General features: G+C 46.1%; 1 protein-coding gene across 5 annotated transcripts in view; it reads right to left on the reverse strand.

Annotated features, from left to right (window-relative positions):
- Positions 1–19,266, reverse strand: part of TSHZ3 (teashirt zinc finger homeobox 3) — a 69,053-nt gene that overhangs the window by 14,102 nt on the left and 35,685 nt on the right. The window contains exons 1-2 of one of the 5 annotated variants that reach the window (XM_079117104.1): positions 6,348–6,963; positions 4,888–4,948 (exon numbers count right to left, since the gene is read on the reverse strand). The exons of the other annotated variants lie outside the window; for them this stretch is intronic. The gene's annotated coding sequence lies outside the window, so the exon portion shown is untranslated. Of the gene's footprint in view, positions 1–4,887; positions 4,949–6,347; positions 6,964–19,266 lie in introns of those variants that run through there. 5 annotated transcript variants of the gene reach the window in all.

The following is a 19,266-nucleotide window of genomic DNA, read 5'->3' on the forward strand; positions in this document are numbered from 1 at the left end:
CTGAAAATTTCACCTAAATCTCACCTTTTTCTAAATATACCTAGAAAAATCCGGATGAGCTGACCCATTTGACATAGAATTTCTGCTGCTACACCATCCTCCAGGTCATTTTTAAGCAGGGCTCTACTGCAGAAGCATGCTGCACACCTCATTGTGATCCTTCTTAGGGAGGCCATTCAATGCCTCTGCTGTGTCTGCTGCAACCTGACTTGGGGCCTAGAGTTCTCCCTAGACGTCCAGAGGTCCCACAGTATGGGCTACTCAGAGGTAGCCACTCACTGCTTCAGACCTGACAAGGAGCCTTGGAGGGGTGAGGGGTCCAGAGAGGGTGCTCAGAGCTGGGTCAGCACTGACTCAACACATTCACACCCTGTGGGCAGTCCCAGCACCCTGACACTCAGCGGCCCTTGGCAAGAGGAAAAGCAAGACAGAGTGACATCCTCCTGGCTGCTCACAGGGGGAGGGCTCAAAGCAGCAATACTACAGTAGGACCCCCTTTTTGTGCCAAGACTGAGGCAGTGGCTGAAGCAGCGGCTGAAGTAGTGGCAGCATCCCTAACTAAACATGCCAAACTAGCACCATGGGCATCAGATTACATACTGCACCTCTCTCGGGCCATTAAATAGGAACCAGAGAGAGAGAGGGAAAAAAAAGGTTCTAGAGAAGGAAAGTTTATGCCTGGTACCCAGCAGTTCAGTGCAGCAAAAAACACAAGTCTCTATCCATCCATCTAGCCACCTGGAGTCACATAAAGACATCTCCCAAACTGTCTCGGATGATGGAGGTTACAGCCTCTAGGGGACAAAGAGGGAATGAGTGGTCTTCTTGGATGGTACTAGTGACCTTCCAAGCAGTCTTGCTTGGCATGGGCCTCCCTGGAAAATGGGAGAGTATCCAAAGGTCTGAAAGCAGACCAGAGGGGCTGCTGGGGAAGGGCATGGTGTGGCTCTGCAGGGAAGGACACGTGGCTGAAACTATAATGGTCAGGACTTCTCCAGAAGGCTGGCCGCGTTAGGATGACAACCTCCTCTAGATTGATTGTTCTTCCCACTAGCAAGGTCAGGAATATTAATTTTGTACACGTTAATTTGATGTAATGTGCGAGATGAATGCTTGTTCAGTTGGGTATCACTGTGCTAATAAAGCTGCGAGGCTTTCATGCCAAGAAAAGCATGGCATTAGCTGATGGGTGAATGAAGTCAGTGTGAAGAAGGCCACATTACTCTTTGGCAGAGCCAGGGTGCCCAGTGGCTGTTAAGGCCACAACAGGCTGATGCTGCTTGTTAGGGGACTGATGACAGCAAGCCTCTGAAAGACACCCGCCCCATTGTTGGGAACCCCAGCCTGTTACGGAGACTCAGCATCCAGAGCAAGTCCTGTCCCTCCAGGTGTGGCAGAAAACAAGAGGCCAGGAGCCTCAGAAGCCATGCCTGGGGCTCCCACCACTGGATTAAGAAAGACACACTGCCTTGGGCCTTTTCCTTGGGATTCATGTTGCTCTGAGAGTCCTCTTCTACCATCTCAGAAGCCACTAACCAGAGCAGCTCAGGAAGAGAGGAGGCCTGAACCTTGGTAGGCCCAGCAAGATCAGAAAGGAGAGGCAGCTTCCCCATCCCTAAGTGACTCCTCAGAATGCTCTGGATGGTAGGCTCTGCTGCAGTTCAGGTGCCAACCCTGTGTGAAGAAAAATAAGGACACACACCACAAAAGCAACTGCCTTGGACAGTTCTTCAAATAAGACATAGTAACTAAATACTCAGTGCAGAAACCAGCTGAGTCACCTTTGTCCTTGGCTTCAAGCACATACCAACCAATTGAGCACCTGATCAGTAGTGGAAGTTGACCACAGCCAGCTCTCTGGGTGTCTGAACTCATGCCCTGGGTCCCACAGGAGGGCTTCATTGTTGAAGTCACCCCAATCCACTGTGGAGCTGACAAGGCAATGCCATAATGCAGGTAGCCTGGCAGTGAGGGAAGGTTTGGGTTGACACCTGCCAGATAGCCCAGTGATGATCCATCAGCTGAAGCAAGGTTCCTGGTGTCAGAAGTTCTGGCAAGAGCAGTGACAAAAGAAAAGCTTGCTATGAGTGCCATATCCCCATTCCTCTTCCTGAGATCAATGTATTTTCAAATTCTCCATCCCCTCTGGATTAAAGAATCCAAGCTCTAAACTCCTTCCCTATATCCTTTTTCCTTTTTACTCCACAAAACACATAGAGTAAATCCTAATACACAATGAACCCAATAAATTGGGATAACTTCATCCAAAGAACAAATTTTCTCCTTGGCACAATAGGTGTTGGGTAAGCTGTCAGGAGGAGGGCATGGGCTTGGCTTTTTCAAACTGTGCACATGAGCAGTGGTCAGTTTTACTGATGGCTCTGTGCTTATACATCTTTGGACTGAAACATGACAAAGTGATGGTCATGAGGTTGCTCATGGTCTCCAATGAGGCAGTGAATGAGACCTAGAGGAACTCTTGCTGGCCTACACACTCAGTGGTCTCAAAACCCAGGGAAGCCTCAGCTGGGCAATGAGCGGAGGAAGTTTGGGGCAGCCTCTTCAAAGTGGCTATGCATGTATAATTCAAGTTCTCACTGGGAGTTCCTGGCTTGTCTCCATAATACCTTAATAGCTATATCCAGAAAGAAGGTGGATGGATGGCTTATGTGAAAGAGGAATTAAGATTTATATGAAAGAGGAGGCAACTGATTCACCCAACCCATCTACCTATCTATCCATCTACACATGAGTGGTGCATTCATCCACTCATTCATCCACCCACCTACTCATTGATTCATCTAAGCACCAACCCATCCATCCATCCATCCATCCATCCATCCAACTCATTCACCATGTATTAGACACTAATTACATATTCTGGATGCTTTAAGATTAGGAATTAGAAGTTACCAAAATAAATGAGTCAGAGTCAAAGGTTTTACTTTAATGTAGTCAAATGACCTTGATTACACAGAGCACAAGGAAATTAGAGGATCATATGTCTTAGCACAAATGTCTCAGCTTGACATTCAAAGTCCAAAATAATCAAGCCCCATGTTACCTTCCAGTTTTTATCTTCCACTTCCTACTTCCACACACACAAGCTTTCCTGATAATGTTTCTAGTTCTTGGCTTTGATTTATCTTGTTTCCTCCACATTAGAAGCAATACTCATCTTTTCAAATCCCCCTACCTGTCCTCCAATGTCCTTCTCATTCCTCTGCCCCCAGGAAGTCCTTTCTCACCTTATTTCTTTTTTGGTGGGTGCAGGGTACTGGGCATTGAACTCAGGAGCACTCGACCACTGAGCCACATCCTCAGCCCTATTTAGTATTTTACTTAGAGTCAGGGTCTCACTGAGATGCTCAGCGCCTCGCCATCGCTGAGGCTGGCTTTGAACTCGTGATCATCCTGCCTCAGCTCTTGAGCCACTAGGTTACTGTGACTCTTCTAGTGACTTCTATAATATCAAGAATGATAAAAGGAATGAAAAGTCCTTTCTAAACTCTAAACTCAAGAAAGATATTATTATTGGCATTATTTATGTCTAATTTGCCATTAATCTTTTGCAACTTTTAGAGTAATTAAACACGTGCACAAATTGTCTCCCCCTGTACATGACAGGCAATCCTTACTTCTGTGTCCTTCACATGGTCTGCCCTACCAGCCAGCCTCAGTAACTTTGGATGAATTCGCATACTTTGGTTGGTGGTTCTTGGTCTAAGAACCACCTCACACCAAAAGTCACCTCAAGTGGAAATTTCCACCAGTTTCCTTGACAGCTTTCAAATGCTGGGTAACAGAGTCGGGAATGTCCTCTGACCTCCTGGGCATCTCTTCTTGAGGTCTCACTCCATTTCACACAGACACTTCAATATAGAGCCATGGCTGCAAGGGTATCTCAGGAGAACCCACAAAGGTCCCTATCTGATAACCTGAAGACAGACCTGAAGAGGAAATGCTCACAGAGACCCCAGAGAAGCTCACCCCTGCCCTCTCTGCACTGAGCACCAGCATAATGGTCATGGTCAAGCCATTTTCCTACAGCCTATAGTACTGCCAGCACTGAGCCAGGACTTAGCTAGCCCTGACCTAGCACTGACCTATCACTCAGCCAGACTTCACCCAGTACTCAGCATTCAGTCAGCCCTGGCCCAGTAATCAGTCAGCACTGATCTAGCCCTTACCTATCCCTAACACAGTACTAAGTCAGTCCTTGCTCAGTACTCAGTCAGCACTTGACCAGACCTTACCCAGTACTCAGCCAGAACCCAATCAGCCCTGGCCAGTCCTCACCTAGCACTCAAGCCCTGACCCAACCCTCACTGATCACTTAGCCAACCCTCACATGGCAATTTCTGAGCACTCAGTAAGTACTAATCAGCACTCATTCAATCTTCCCTAAGCCCTGACTCAGCATCTAGCACTCACCTAGGATTTACCAAGCATTCACAAAGCACTAACTCAGCAATCATGTAGTACTTGGATAGCACTAAGTAATGATCCACTACTCAGTCACCACTCACTGAGCACCCAGCCAGCACTCATGTACATGTAATCACCATTCGGATGCACAGTGATGAAATCTTCCTAGTCTGTTTAAAGGAACAAAGGCAATGATTCAAAGGTTTGAATTGTTTATAATTTTGACTGACATCTATGCCGGCAGATTTCAATTTCATTTCTGTCCATTAAAATAGGTTTCCCCAAATCGATATATAAATAACACTTATTGGCTAGCTAGCACTGCCATATATATTTTCTTAGTAATTCAAATTTGTATTGACTTAGTCTGAGTTTGTGTTTCTTATATTAGATTCAGGAACCCTCCATACCTCGCCATTCATTGAGGGTGGGGGGAGGAGGAAGAGAAAAGAAACTTACCAAAACAGTGTAAGTATCCCTCGCACCAGTTGGATCATGCATTACTAGCCATAGACTCTTCCTAGAGGATAATTCAGAAGTATAAATGAAAATTGGAAATTCTGATATGGTTGACTCAGTTAGAAATTTATACTATGGATATGCTCATACATGGGCGAGAAAACCCCTTAGGTGTTTAACCTTCCTTAGAATACAGGAAAAAGTGGATAAAGAAACTAATACCATGACACATTATAGCAACTGATAAGAATAAGACAGGAATACCACCATTAGTGGAGATAGGAAACAACTAGAACTCTCCTTCATGGCTGCAGTGGTACAAACTCTTACAAGCATTTTGAAAATCTGTGTGGCACCATCTACACATACTTGGTGATCCAGCAATTCCACCCCCAGACCCATTTCCAGTAAAAATGCATACAAAGATCCCAATGATATCCTTGGTATACAATTCATTGTAGCAAACTAGAAAAAAGCCAATGTCCATCAACAGTAGAAGAGATAAATCTTTCATGACATACACATACAATGGAATATCATACAGCAGTGAAAATGAACTATTAAGGAAACAACATAGAAGAATCCCACAAGCATACTATTAAGGGAAAGCCACCAGATACGTGTGTGTGTGTGTGTGTGTACACTATCTGAATCAATTTATATAAAAAATTCATACCCATGCAAAACTAATGTCTGGTGTTAGAAGTCAGGAATACAGTGACTTTGGGAGGTAGTGACCAGGAAGGGGCACAAGGACTCCTACGGCACTTATGTTCTATTTCTGGGTCTGGCCTCTGGGTACATAAATGTGTTCAGTTAGAGGAAATACTGATGCCTTTCTTTTGGATGTTATATTGCAAAATAAACTTTACCAAGTAATTCTGTTAAGTTTTCATGTGGTTAGATATCTAAGACAAATGCGGGTAAAACAAGTCTCAGAAGTCTCTGTTTCTATGCAAGCTAGGGTGGGTGTGGTTGTGCGGCAGGTGCTCAGGGAAAGGATCCTGGCCTGGCTATTGACAGGCTTCCACCGGTATGGGTGTGGGAGGGCCATGTCATTGTTAGGGACCCAGAAGGCAGGACGGGGAGAAGGGTTCTCTTCTGCATTGCCTCACGTTTCACAAGCACACATTCAAGCTTTGTGAAGTTCAACAAAAATTAGAAAGGCAATTTATTTGTGTCCAGCACCTCCAATGCGTCAGGCTCTGAACTGGGCACTGTCAGCGGAGAAGACTCGGACAAAGTGCCCGTATCCACACTTGGGGAGTGTAGGGCCTGAGCAAGTGGCTTCCTGCACCGGGGTCTCAGCAGCTTCAGAACCTGGCTCTGCAGCTGGTATTTCTAAACGTCCTGCTTTAGAGTCCTTAGGGCCCTGACATTCTGGGTGATACTGTCACCCACCGTGACAACGGATTGAGGGAAAAGAGAGGCACAAGGAACCTCTGTGCTGAACTACGAACCTTAGCAGAAGGAAGAGGCAGGAGCCACTTTTCTGCCAGTCTAGAAAGCTCTTGGGTGAGACCAAAGCATGCAGAGCATGGCTCCCCCAGCCACAGGTGTGGTCTGGTTCCCCCTGTGGGTCTTAGGTGTCTCGGATTTAGATCTGGTTTCTTTGGGGATACCAGTGGGGTGAGCCCACCCTTCACTGGCCCTGTCCTTGATTCCTCTCAAGCCTCCACCCCAACACTGTGGATCACCTCTCTGACTCTCCCAGGACCCTGAGGTGGACTGGCCAGGGCAGGTGTCTGTGGGACAGGTGAGGTGTGCGGCATTACCTCTTTGGGCCCCCACTCCTCTCCTGTTGGCAGATTAAATGAGATAATCAGCGAGCACAGAGGGTAAACAGAGGTGGCTTACTCCCACTACCCACCTCAATCCTGCCCCTTCTTAAAACTGACAGAAAATCCTGAGGCTAGATTTTCTGATTTTGATACAGCTGCTCCAGAAACACCCAGGCTTACAGGCGGCATTCAAAACAAACCAGTACCAGATGCGTTGGCGCCCAACTGTAATTCCAGCAACTCTGGAGGCCAAGGCAGGAGGATTGCAATTTTGAGGCCAGCCGGGGCAATTTGATGAGACCCTGTCTCAAAATAAAAAATATGAAGTGCTTTACCACTGAGCTAGGGACGAGGCTCAGTGGTGAAGCACCCCTGGGTTCAATCCCCAGCACAGAGAAAAAGAAAAAGACGAAAGAAAAAAGCCAGCATGAGTGCCCCCACCCCAGCATGCATGTGCTTCCCTGGCCACTCCCTGACCCAATGCACTCTGACAGGCATAGCAACTTCATCCCTAAAACATAGCAAAGAAACCTACGACCACATCGGCAGACATTTCCTGAGACAGCTTCAGGCCACCATGACTGGTACTGGGACAGTTACATGGAGTTCCCTGTAGCTTCCTCCTCAATAACCCGACACTCCTCAGGTGATACTCAGGGGCTTTTAGGATCTCAGCAGGTCCCAACTTCCCTGGCGGTTCCCACGAACCCAGAGAAGGTCACTCTGGACCTCTGCTCACGTGACCAGGAGCATTTCAGCTCCCCAAACCCAGCTGATGGCCTATCTGCCCTGTGTTTCATTATTCTCTCCTTCCTAGCTGATCCTTCTCACCTCTGTGCCCCAGCCCTCCCAGGGTTCTGCAGTTAGAGCGAGTCCTCCTTTCCACAGAGGGAGGAGGTCTCCACAGCCCCCAGCCCAGGCAGGGCCCTGGGCATTCAGTAAAGTACAAGGCCTGGGCATGTGCACGCTGGGCATTCGATAAAGTTCTTTCAAATCTAGCCAAACTTCCCCATTAAAAGATGTCACCAGCAGGGAAGGCAGACTTCGTGCTTGCTCTTTTTGTTTCATTTTGTTTCCTCGAGATCAAGCAGCATTTCCATGAAGAATCAGAAGCCCAGAACTCATTAGCAAGGCACAAGGACATCCCGTTCACCTGCAGCTGCTCCTGCTCACAATGGCACTGGCCCACGCGGGGATGCTTGGTACTCCTGTGGGTACCTGCCGTGCGTGACCTCAGCCCAGGGGCACAGCAACCCAGGCAGGAGGGCGAGCCCCACCTGAGTGTTCCATCTCATGGATAAAACTGAGGGGATGATTGAGGGAGACGCAGAACCAGGCGTGGCAGTCACAGGCGGGGACTTTCCCTGCTGTACCTCGCTGCTTCTCTCCTGAGTGCACATTTACAATGCTCGGCCTAAGGGGAAAGAAATGGAGTGAAGGTTCCCTAAGGCTTGAAGCGTGGTGCACAACCAGGTGGCCACTCTCAAGACTAGAGGGAGACAGGCTGCAGTTCTGCCATGCCACCTGGGTGGAGTGTGGCTCCGTGAGTCTGCCCCACCGAGCCTCAGTCCCCCCCCCCCCCCCCCCGGCAAAATGGGGCCATACGGCCTACCTTGGAGGCCTGTGGGGAGACACCAAATGTGACACACAAAATGCACAGTTGGCAAAGCAGCAAATGCCACACGGTGGGGTACTAGAGCTCCCTACAGGTCCCACTCATGTGAGTCAGGTTTTGTCTCCTTCTTGGTCAAGAGAGTAAGGAGTGTAGCCCAAAATTACACAAGGACGGGCTGCTTTCTGAATTAAGCAAAACCTGGAATTTGTGAACATCATCTGTGACTGGGCTACAGGGTAGGGGAAGAGGAGGGAGTGGGCAGGTGGGGCAGTGTCCCCACCACCATGAAAAAGTACACCTGTGTGCAAAAGGTGCTCACATCCACACACCACAAGGGAGCTCAGATGCTGCCCCACAGCCCCCAGACTTCTATTCAACAAAGTCACCAGAAAGACCAACAATGGAAACTACTTTGTGCGTCTCTCACCCATTCAAGCCCAGGTTGGACCCTTCTGCTGGCTGCCTCTCGGAGAGGGCAGTGTGAACGGTTTATAGCCGTTACTGGGAACATGGAATGTCACGCAAGCAAAGACACTTGTCAAATGCCTTTCCCTTACAAGCACCCTCATCATGACCTGTGTTAATGAAGTTAATTGAATTTAAGATCAATAATGGTTAATTATTGCAATTTGACATTCAGAGATAAATGGCTTTAAGACAGAGAAGGGTGTGTGTGCGCGCGCATGCGTGTGTGAGTGTGTGAATTCTCTCAAAAGAAGGTGAACGCATTACAAGCCTAAGAGGGATCCCACAAGCCTTCCATTGATTCTGGTACAATCTGATCGACTTCATCCTCTGATGAATGTGGGCTTTTCAGAGCTACAAGTAAATGTTCTACAAGACTACTCTAACCCTTGTCACTGGCCAAATCTATATGTGCTGTACACCAGAAATCTATTGAGATAGATTAAAGAACTGCTGTAGAAACAAGAGTGGCTTCAATAAAGGTGAAGGTTTATTATATTGACTATTAATGTAACTTAACTGTATGCAGTTATGAATGCTTATGGATCAGGGCAGTTTAATTTGGGCCAGTTGGATATGATTATAATTGAACACCAATTTTTTTTATATCACCAAAGATGAACTCAATTCAAAATAAAAAAAAAAAAAAAAAAAAGAAAAGAAAAGAAAAGAAAACCAACCCAGCTCAGAAAGGAAGTTACAACTTGATTTTCAGATGGTAGAGGCCCCATAGGGCTGGCCACAGGGGCGCTGGCCCTGCCTCTCTGGGGCTGGCACTCACCACTCAGCCACCCCACCCCCAGTCCCACAGCTGCCCTGGCAGTCTGTGGCCATCCCCCCCCTCAGTTCACAGGCAGGGCTGCTAAGTGGCTCATTTGATTTCATCCCAGTTAGTGAAAAGTTTACTTTTTAGTAGGGTTTCTTGGTAGGAAGATATGTCCCCAAATACGCCTGTAATGACACTCCTACATGCACCCTGAAACCAGTTAAATGACCACTTACAAGATTCATAATGACAAAGTAAATGTTGGCGGGGAAGGAAGTCCTACTGATTGCAGAGTACTGACAATAAAATGCGGCTGAGGAGTTCTGTCAAAATGTAAGATTATGCAAAAACACCGTTGAGAACACTGCTAATCATCTGCTTGTGTCAATTACTTGAAGGGTCTCTGACAGCATATTTACATTAAACACATTTCAGGAGCAAAATCCTTAATGCTATATCAGAATATTTTTCATTACCATTAGTGAATCTTTAAAAATCGTTTTTTTCCCCCTCGGCTACAATAGGAGCCAAGGCGAGACAAGGAAGGCCGGGTGGGAGCCTGTGGGGGTGCAATGGATTGTGGGGAATTTCAGCTCAGCCTGCTGAAAAGCAGACGGTGAGGCCGACTCAGCTGTGAGGCATCCCTGTCACGCTCGACTCCAAGGGCAGACAACGGGGCCCTTCCTAAAAGCCCATACACCAAATGAAAAGCAGCACTCACTCTCCTCCTGGTTATGATGGCCATCTTCACCTGTGTCCAATGTCACCTTTTTTAATGAGGTAAGTGACAGGCATAGAAGGGCAGTCACTGGAGTTAAGACTTAGATGGCATCTACTGGGACTGTGCACAGTTCTACCATCTCACACAGGTCATGCAGTTGTAGGCACAATAGGGATGACGTGGAAGTGACCCGAAAAATGGCACAGGGCCTGGAGCGGTCCAGATGCCTGAGACGTGTCCCACAGTGAGGCTCTGGCCTGGGCAGTACATCATCACAGATCGGGGACACCCCAGTGAAAAGCGCAATGAGGTCTATACTGTGGGTTTCCTTGGAAGGTGACAGAAGTTCAGGTGGGAAGGAGTCCAGGGGGCTTGGGAAAATATACCTGAGCACCCTCAGGGAGTTATAGCCAAGACAGCCCTGGGCTTTGCTGACAATCCAAAGGGCTGCTGTGACAATGGCAGCCAGGATGCTGTGATTTTTCTAATTTTTGAGTCCTTTATCAAACATTTCACACATGCTGCCTTCTCTTCTCCTCCTACCACCACGCAAGACAGGTTTGGCTGCTCCAGTACTCCACAAAGGCATGGTGACCCTCTCAGACGCTGAGCTGATGGAGTGGAAAGCCAGGATTGAACTCAGGTGTCTGGGGCTTTTGCTTATACGCCATGCCAGGGGTGTCTACTTACAGTGACTGCCAGTCAGCCCTCCAGGGTCCCAGCCCTGTAAGCACCTGATGATATTTCTCACATTCAGAAAGGCAGGCAAAGGGCCCAGGAAAGCCTGGCAAGCCTTGACATCACCTTAATCTGGTGAAGTGTGTCTATGCCATCACTCTAGACCATCACTCCCAGGGCATCCTGAGGCCCTGGGGTGCACGGTATGGCACCACTGTACCCGAGTTGCTGCCCACACTCCACAAGGGCCAGGAGGCCTGGGGCTGACCTAGCCCTTTGTGATCATTGTCTCAGAAAGTGGAGGGCTATGCTGGTGTCCAGGGAGGAAGATGGCTTGTGGTATAAATGAAACACAAGATTCCAAATCACATCCAACCTACTCAATAAGAAATGCTCAGGACGTGTAGAAAATCAAAAAGGACTCACACCCATTCAAACAGCCTATCTAGGGGATTCAATATTTGTGCTCATTTTAGAAATCAGTATATGTTGTATGGAAATTTAGAGTAAAATGCATTCCCTTTAAAAGAGTCTATATTGTGAATGTTTTATTAAATCAAATGTTTCTTCCCCATTCCCTAACATTTCCCTGACCTTCATAGCTGTGTGGTTTAGTTTTATGTTTATTCTATTGTTTAGGGAATAATGTCAAGGAAAGAAGTCTGTCCATGATCAGTACCGATACATTTTCTTTTCTGAACATTTGCAATCTACAGTTGATTGAACCTGCAGATGTTGAATCCATGGCTATGAAGGGCCAACTACATATATAAGTAAATCGATGTATATACACACAATAGACATGTACATTTTTTTCATCACAGTGTGTGGGTGAAAAAATGCAGAGATGTCACATTAACCCTCTGATTGCACATTCACGTCTAAAGTGAGATCTATACTGAGGAGACCACAGGTCAAAACAAGCATCCAGAAGCCAAAGATTCTAGTTCAGTAAGGTCAAAATTGGGGTAGATTCCGGGTGCTCCATTTCTTGCTTGATGGAAACAAGATATCATGGATAAATTACGTGGCTGGGTTCACTTTCATTTAAAAAATCTATATGTATTAAATACACATATAAATATATATACACACTGTATACATAAAGATATAGGCACACATTTATCCATACATGCACACAAAACTGAATGAAGGTGATTTCCCTACAAAGTTATCCTGTAAACACGTTGTAGCAAGTGACTGCAAACAAACTTACACCACATGAATACACTAGGCAAGAGCAAGTCATCCAAACCGGCAGGGTCTGCTATTGAATCATTAAGATTCCTGACATTCAAGCACCTACTCCAGGAAACTGCCCCTCATCTTTCTGGGAAGAGAACAAGACCAGTATGGCTCTGAGCTGCAGACCCTGCATCTTGTAAACTGATCTCATGCTCAGGTTTGCGACTGGACACTGGTCACACTGCCACACTGAAGTAGCCAGCATCCTTCCTTGATACAGCACAGGTTTGGCTCATCAGAGGCATTTGGTCCACATGGGAGCCCATGGGTTCAGAACAGAGCCCAGTATCATCAAACCAAGGGCTCCGTTCATAACAGCATGAGGGACATGACTTAACTTTCATTGGGTCCAAGTGGTACTCTCACCCGTCACTGTAGGGTTGCTGAGTAGACTGAATCAGATCTGGGTGAGTGTCCCTTCTATTATCCTTTAAATATAACATACAACTGCAAACTAACAACACCAAGCTTACCCTGGTGTGGCTGTTCCTCCATCCCTGCCTGCCTTCCTTTCCTCCTTTCAGGTCAACACTTCTTACCTGCAAGGTGACTGAGTCTCATAGGCCAGATTTCTTAGAAACCCCAAAGCCCACTACTGAACGTGGGCAGCATCAAAGGAATGGACTAGCGCCCCCTGGATTAATTGTTGGCCTGTGCCAGCAAAAGCAATGGATTTCAGAAAGATGCATCTTTTTGTGAGAATTTAGGTGGAGACATGCAAAATGATAAAAGCTAACATTGACCGGTCCTTAATAAGGCCAGCTGCTATTCCAACCCCTTCCACACATTAACTCAAACACTCCCCATAGGCTCTCACGAAATGCACACTCTTATCATTTGCATTTCACAGATGGAGACTCTGAAAAAGCAGTTCAAGGGGACAGAGCTAACCATGCAGGGCCAGGACTCTGGAATCATCTCTCTGGATACAGTTTCCAAGCCTATCTCTCTCCCACCCTCCCCCCACCTTCCTGGTAGATCTGTACCCCATGTGCATCTCTGCTGTTTACAGAAAGAATCCCCCTCCCCCAAACTGTCAAACTGGGACCATAACCAAAAAAAATTAATCTCAAGTTTTTAAAATATCAAAACCTTAAAACGTATAATTAAATTAATCATCATAAATTACTTTTTAGCACTGAGAGTTGGATTTATAATATCATTTTCAAACCTCTCTGTGAGATTTAAATATTTTATAGCATATGTGAGTTAGAGGGAAATGTGTCTAAGGGCTTAAATATCGCTGCAGAGCAGCAGACTTTGACAAAAACTGTAGCACAACTGTTTCTAAGGTAGTTTGTAAAAATTATTTATTTCCATACCAGTTAATTATGATGGGAGTCTTTGTTGAATGCACAAGCATTAAAAAAGTGCTGATATTTTATGCATCTTTAACTGGAGCGCGATTCCCCGCAGCGCACTGGTAACTCCTTGACATTTAGCATTCACTCACAGCAACTGTAATAAGGGGTTTGATTGCTTCCTTTGCAGATGCAGTAATTTAATAACTGTGATCAGTTGCATAAATTTACTATACAACCATCTTAAGTTAGCCACATTAAAATTAAGCAAAATTGTAATCTGTTGACAGATTATTGCTACTGAACAATTCTACTAAAAGCATTTCAGATTAGCAAGTGCCACAAGCATTTGTGTTTTATAAGCTTGTAAAAAAATACAGCAGCTTCCTCCTTCTGCACCCCAATCTCCTGTCACCCCCCCACCCAAATGCACACACACCGTACATCTCACTATTAAGTGATTTCATGAAATTCTATGCTTTCTGCTAAATCGTCTGAACTGCGGATTTCAATATTTGAAATGTTCTGTGTGGTGAATTGTGCTACCTGGAAGGAAGAAAGAAAGAAAAAAAAGCAGCATGTCAGTTTCCTCTTTCTTTCTTCCCAGTAATTTCCTTTATGCAACTTTGCTTCCCATGGCTTTGAAGGTTTCCTATAAACCTCCTAGCATGGAGATCTCATGAAGAAAATGATCACGTTCCCCAGAGCAAAGGGAAAGCGCTAATTTCATACCTTAGCTGGAGAAAGGTAAAAGGTGCCCAGCTCCCTGTGAGGGAGGTCCCTGCAACAGGCATCCTTAATTAAGAAGACTACATGGAAGCCTTTTCCTCAGTGGCTAAAGAACCCCTCACTGAGTCTGTGGGTAAAAAGAAGGCACAAGCACCATGGGCAGCTTTTACCTCCAGCACAGGGATGAAGAAAAGAAATCTGCACCCTTGCCCACTCTTCTCAGAGCACCCTGAGACCCACATTCCTGCTCTGTGCCCTGTTAATTGACTTTTCAGAGCAATGTTTAGCCAAGCAGGCAAGTCAGGAATAACTGTTTCTGATACTTCCCAGCAAATATCTTTAACCATCTGTTTACACTTGCCAAATATGCTTCCAAGTTTCCAATTTTATCAGTATATAAAAAGAATATCTGTTTTTAAAAAAAAATTGTAAATATCTTGTGATGCATCTTTACATAATTCAAGAGAAATTTTTAAAAAATCTCACTTGAAAGCCAGCATGATCACAGATTTGTTTAAACTTTCATTTACATAGAGGTTTGGGGTGGGAGCCACAAAACTGGGTAGGCGCTTTTTTGGAACGGCCAAATGTCAAAGGTGAGTGACTTCCCTGCACGATGACTGAAAACATGGTGGGCTCACTCTTGGGGCAGCCCTGCATCTGCAGCTTGTCACTTCAGATAGAGTTGGGGGGTCTCTTTCAGGCAGGTGAAGCATCGGGGCTGGGCTGCAAGCTTCCTTCGGAGCAAAGACCACTGCTGAGCTTGACAAATTGGATGGGACTTCACTACCAAATTTCCTGCCAAGAGGCCTAACAGTCAAATGTCTATCTTCTTCTCATCACCAACGAATGATGCTATGACTTTGACAAAGTGTCTCCGTTACTTAAAGATATAGTTAATGCAAAGTGATCGAGAAACGTGAGGTTTGTAAAACTTTTAAGAGCCAAGCAAAGGCGGCTTCTATCATTGGCTCTTTTATCCTGAGAAGAAATGTGTGTGTTTGGGGGGGGGGGCGTGCGGGGGCGCACATGTACAAGCAGGCGGGTGTATGTGTATGTAAAACCTGAATTTGCATTAAGCAGCAAAGAACCCGGGTTTCCACTACAGCCACCATTACCTGTAATTCTTTATAATAAATTGGAGATACCCTGGGCTAGGTTTGTTTGCTTCTAATTATAACTAATTATGCTTCTAAATATGTTCTTTAGGGTTACCTTGTGTATAAAAATGGAGGGAGGAAAGAAAGAAAATGCATCGGGATTATTAAAAGAAAGAGAAACATACTAATTAGCTAACTAGTATACTCATTTCAATGTTTAATAATATTTTTTAACATTCCAGCATACGCTGCAGAATAAAAAATTACCCACAGCACCACCTGTGCGTCCCCTGGGACATGCGGATTTAGAGTTCTCTCCTGCAGTCTTGGAGTCCTCATTTCTAAATATTTCTTTGATATTTCTTTGTATTCCACCCATCCCACCCCACAAATTAAAAGCCAAAAAAAAAAGATAGTAAATTTTGTTCCCCACCAAAGCCTTTTAAATAACATCTCTACAAAGCCCAACTTAATTACATAACTCAAGTGCTTGAGGAAAAAAAAGTCAGATCTATTCCCATAATTTTGGAAGCTGCTTCCACCGTTTCTATATGTGCAGACTGCATTGCTCTGTGAAATGCCAAGTGCCGCCCTATTCCCTCAGCCTGGGTAGGAAAGGGTGCCATTGTCCCCCTGCATTTTCTCCATCTGCTTAGTCCTCCCCTCTCTGTGTTCTGGGAGGGCTCTGGGCTTTGTATGGCCTGCGATAGGGCCAAGTGCATGTGGCTGAGGAGACCCAGGGAGATGGAGGGATGCTAAGGGTTCAGAGAGACACAGCGCTGGGCACCAGGCTCCATCCACCCTCTCACCTGTCAGCAGAACACGTGAGCAGAAAGCAGAGCTGGGTGGCGCTGATCAGGAGTAGACAATTAAAACCAGATAATGAATAACCAAAGACAAGGGTGGCCCCCAAGTCTCTGGGGCTAGCCTACCTTTAACTCTACTTCTCACTGTGGGTCAGTCGTACACAAACAAAGCCTTAACAGAAATGTTACTGAGGAAATAATAGCCATTTCCAATGATAATACACAATTTTAGCACTGACGCTTGGCTGATTTAGGTGTTCGGCCAATGTGTCAAGCAGCCTGCCTTCCTTAGGCGGGCCTTTAATGGGTAACTGGCAGGCTCTGGCAGCCTTATTTCTGTTTTAGATTTGGTTTGTCATTGGGTATCCATTACCTGCCATTCATCTTTGATCTCTTTGGACAGGCCTGATCAAAAGATGTCATTTGACCTACTCCACTTGGCAGAAACTTGTATGACTCTCATAAAGGGGCCACCCCAGCTATAAATAAAATGACATTATTATTTTTCTGTCCTATCATGTAGAAGAGACAATTATGATAATGCAGTGTCTGTCATCGGGAGCCCAGCAAATTGCTAGCTCTCACGCAACTGTTTAGCTTTCTTATTTGTTTTTTGTCTGTTTTCCTCCATTTCAAGTTGAAAATAAAGCAGAATTGAAATCCCTAATACTCTGCCTCCCACTCCAACAGTCTCAGGGCTTCTTCCCATGGCACTGACATGCAGGTGTGGCTAGCAGCTTGCGTTTGTCAATGGTGGGCTGCGGCTGCGTTGGCAAGGAAAGCCAACAATGGCATCTAGTCTGTCCTTCATTTAGTGTTTTGAAAACAAGCTAATCTCTGAAATTAGAACTGAGAGATATGACTGCAAATAGATAAAAATCATGGCCAGGGTTTATTGTCTCCTTAATCAAGTCATAATAAGGAAAAATGCATTGGAACGTTCACCCGACGGCAAAATAAAGACAGGGAAGGTGCTCTCACCAGGGAATCTGTGGCCTGGGGGCACACGGAGCCACCATTTCTACCTTCTCCAGCGTGGACCCACAGTACGAGCTCCGTTTTTATGACACTGGCTCTCAGTGCTTTCTGGATATGGTCGTGGGTACTGCAGATCTGCTTCTTTCTCTGGCTGGCTTAGGGCTCCACAGGGACATCCGGGTAATGAAAAGAGATAACTAACCCAGTAGTCATTCTCTGCTAGTCAGATTGTGTGAACCAGATGCAGCGAGTTCTCCACCCACTAAGTGCCAGGAACCTTCCCTGCTCCATGGTCTCCTCCCAGTCAATGTTCTTGCTTGGGAAGGGAGAACTACGGACACGGAATCAAAGACCCCTACTGGAATTCCAGCAGGGTCAGCTCTGATTCAGATCTTTCTAGAGCTAAGGAGGGAGCAGGAATCATAGAGACAGGCACTGATTCCAACACCTCATTCACCAGAGGTAGGAACGAGGGAAGGAATGCCCACAGGTAGCAGTTATTAATGGTAGAGCTGAGACCAGATTCTAGACCTTCTAACTCCCTGATCAGGGACCATCCCAATGACAGGCCACCTGTCTGCCATTTTCTCCAAGGCTAGCCCAAGAACTTTGCAATAAAATATGAATGACCACGGGGTTGTTCCTCCACAGGGCTGCTGCTGTCCTTGGGTACCTCTGGAATGAGGGCTGGTTCCAGCTTTGCACCACATGAAGATGCACAGAGAGGTGTTACTACTGGTTTTCTCTGGCAGATACCATGTTAGTGAGCATCCCTCCATACAGTGCTCTGGGCTCAGGTAGTAGCAGTATAGAACTTGGGTTTCTAATGTCTCTCAATGCAACCATTTATCCACTCTGGGGACAGGATATGGGGGAAACCCCAGGGAGAGTGAGGTAAGTGGGTGGGTGATTGAAGAATGGAAAGATGAAAGGGAGGGAAGGAGCTGATTCTGAATTCCCCACCTGAAGGAGGAAGTGGTCGCTGGCTGGATGAAGACTGATGGAGCCATGTTTTCTGCAAGAAAGTAGAAGAAATAAATGCTTTGCAAGTACAGGAGCGCAGAGGGGCAACTCAACGCCCTGATGGAGCAGGGATGCAACAGAGACTCTCTCGCTTCTCTACGTGGCACTCATTTTATGGAAGAACACATCTAAATGACTTCTCAGTTTTGAGAACCATCAAGTCAACAAGAGTAAACATGTGGGTTAGCTGGGAGGTCAAGAAAGGTCTGGAAATGGATCTGGGAAGTCTAGACAGAAAAATAAAAAGTATAGAAAACTTGGCACTTCCTCAGTCATATAGATGTAGCTTCTCTTGCAAAGCATTAGATAATGTGGCCCCAAAGAGAGAAAGTGGTTCTAAGCACTAGTTACCCTATTGTTCTCTAGGACTTAGCTGGGGCACCCCCACTTTCAGGAAGCCACTTCTAGTTTTTTCTCACTTCCTAGGATGAGCAAGACATCCCTCATCATCATGTTCCCAACCTGCTCAGTGTCAGTCTCAGTCATGGTACCCACATCAGAATTACCTGTGTCTGTCTGTCACATCCTCCACCTTCGAGCCCCCTTGAGGACTGCCTATCTTGGTATCCCCAGCACCTGCCAGCACCGGCCTGAGCAGGTGCTCAATACATGCCTGCTCAAATTATTTCAACACATACTCCAGTGCCCTCAGGGGAATTTGTGATTACAGGAAAATGCATACAAGTACGTTTTCCTTCCCTGAGCTTAAGCAACCTCTCCTTCCCCAGTTCTAGGACCCCAGGTCCCATTCATCATGCTGTCACATCACAGTTTGCTGAGCCTCTACTAAGTGCCCCAGTTTTCTCATGTCTTTCCCCAACCCTGGCCCCAGATAATGAGCCTCTCTTTCCTCCAAGCTGCCTCTCTGGTGCCAATGGATCAAAACTGAAGACAGAGTTGAGTGAACCCAGCAGAGTGACAGGCAGACCAGAAGAGAGAAATTATAGTCTTCCTTTAAGCAAATGCAAGCTCCCAGATAATTGGGGGCATTCCACATGCATTTTCTTTTTGGTATAGCACCAACCCCAGGAACCAGCATCCAGGGTGGTCTGCAAACATCTGCTCTGTGGATGAATGAATGAACTCAGGAGCATGAGGCTTGGAGCCAAGAGGAGAATGAAAACAGAGAAAGGGCTGGGCAAGGCGGTGGCTCTTTGTGGTGCATATGGCA

Source organism: Sciurus vulgaris, assembly GCF_902686455.1.
Source record: "Sciurus vulgaris genome assembly, chromosome: 17".
Classification (NCBI taxonomy): Eukaryota; Metazoa; Chordata; class Mammalia; order Rodentia; family Sciuridae; genus Sciurus; species Sciurus vulgaris.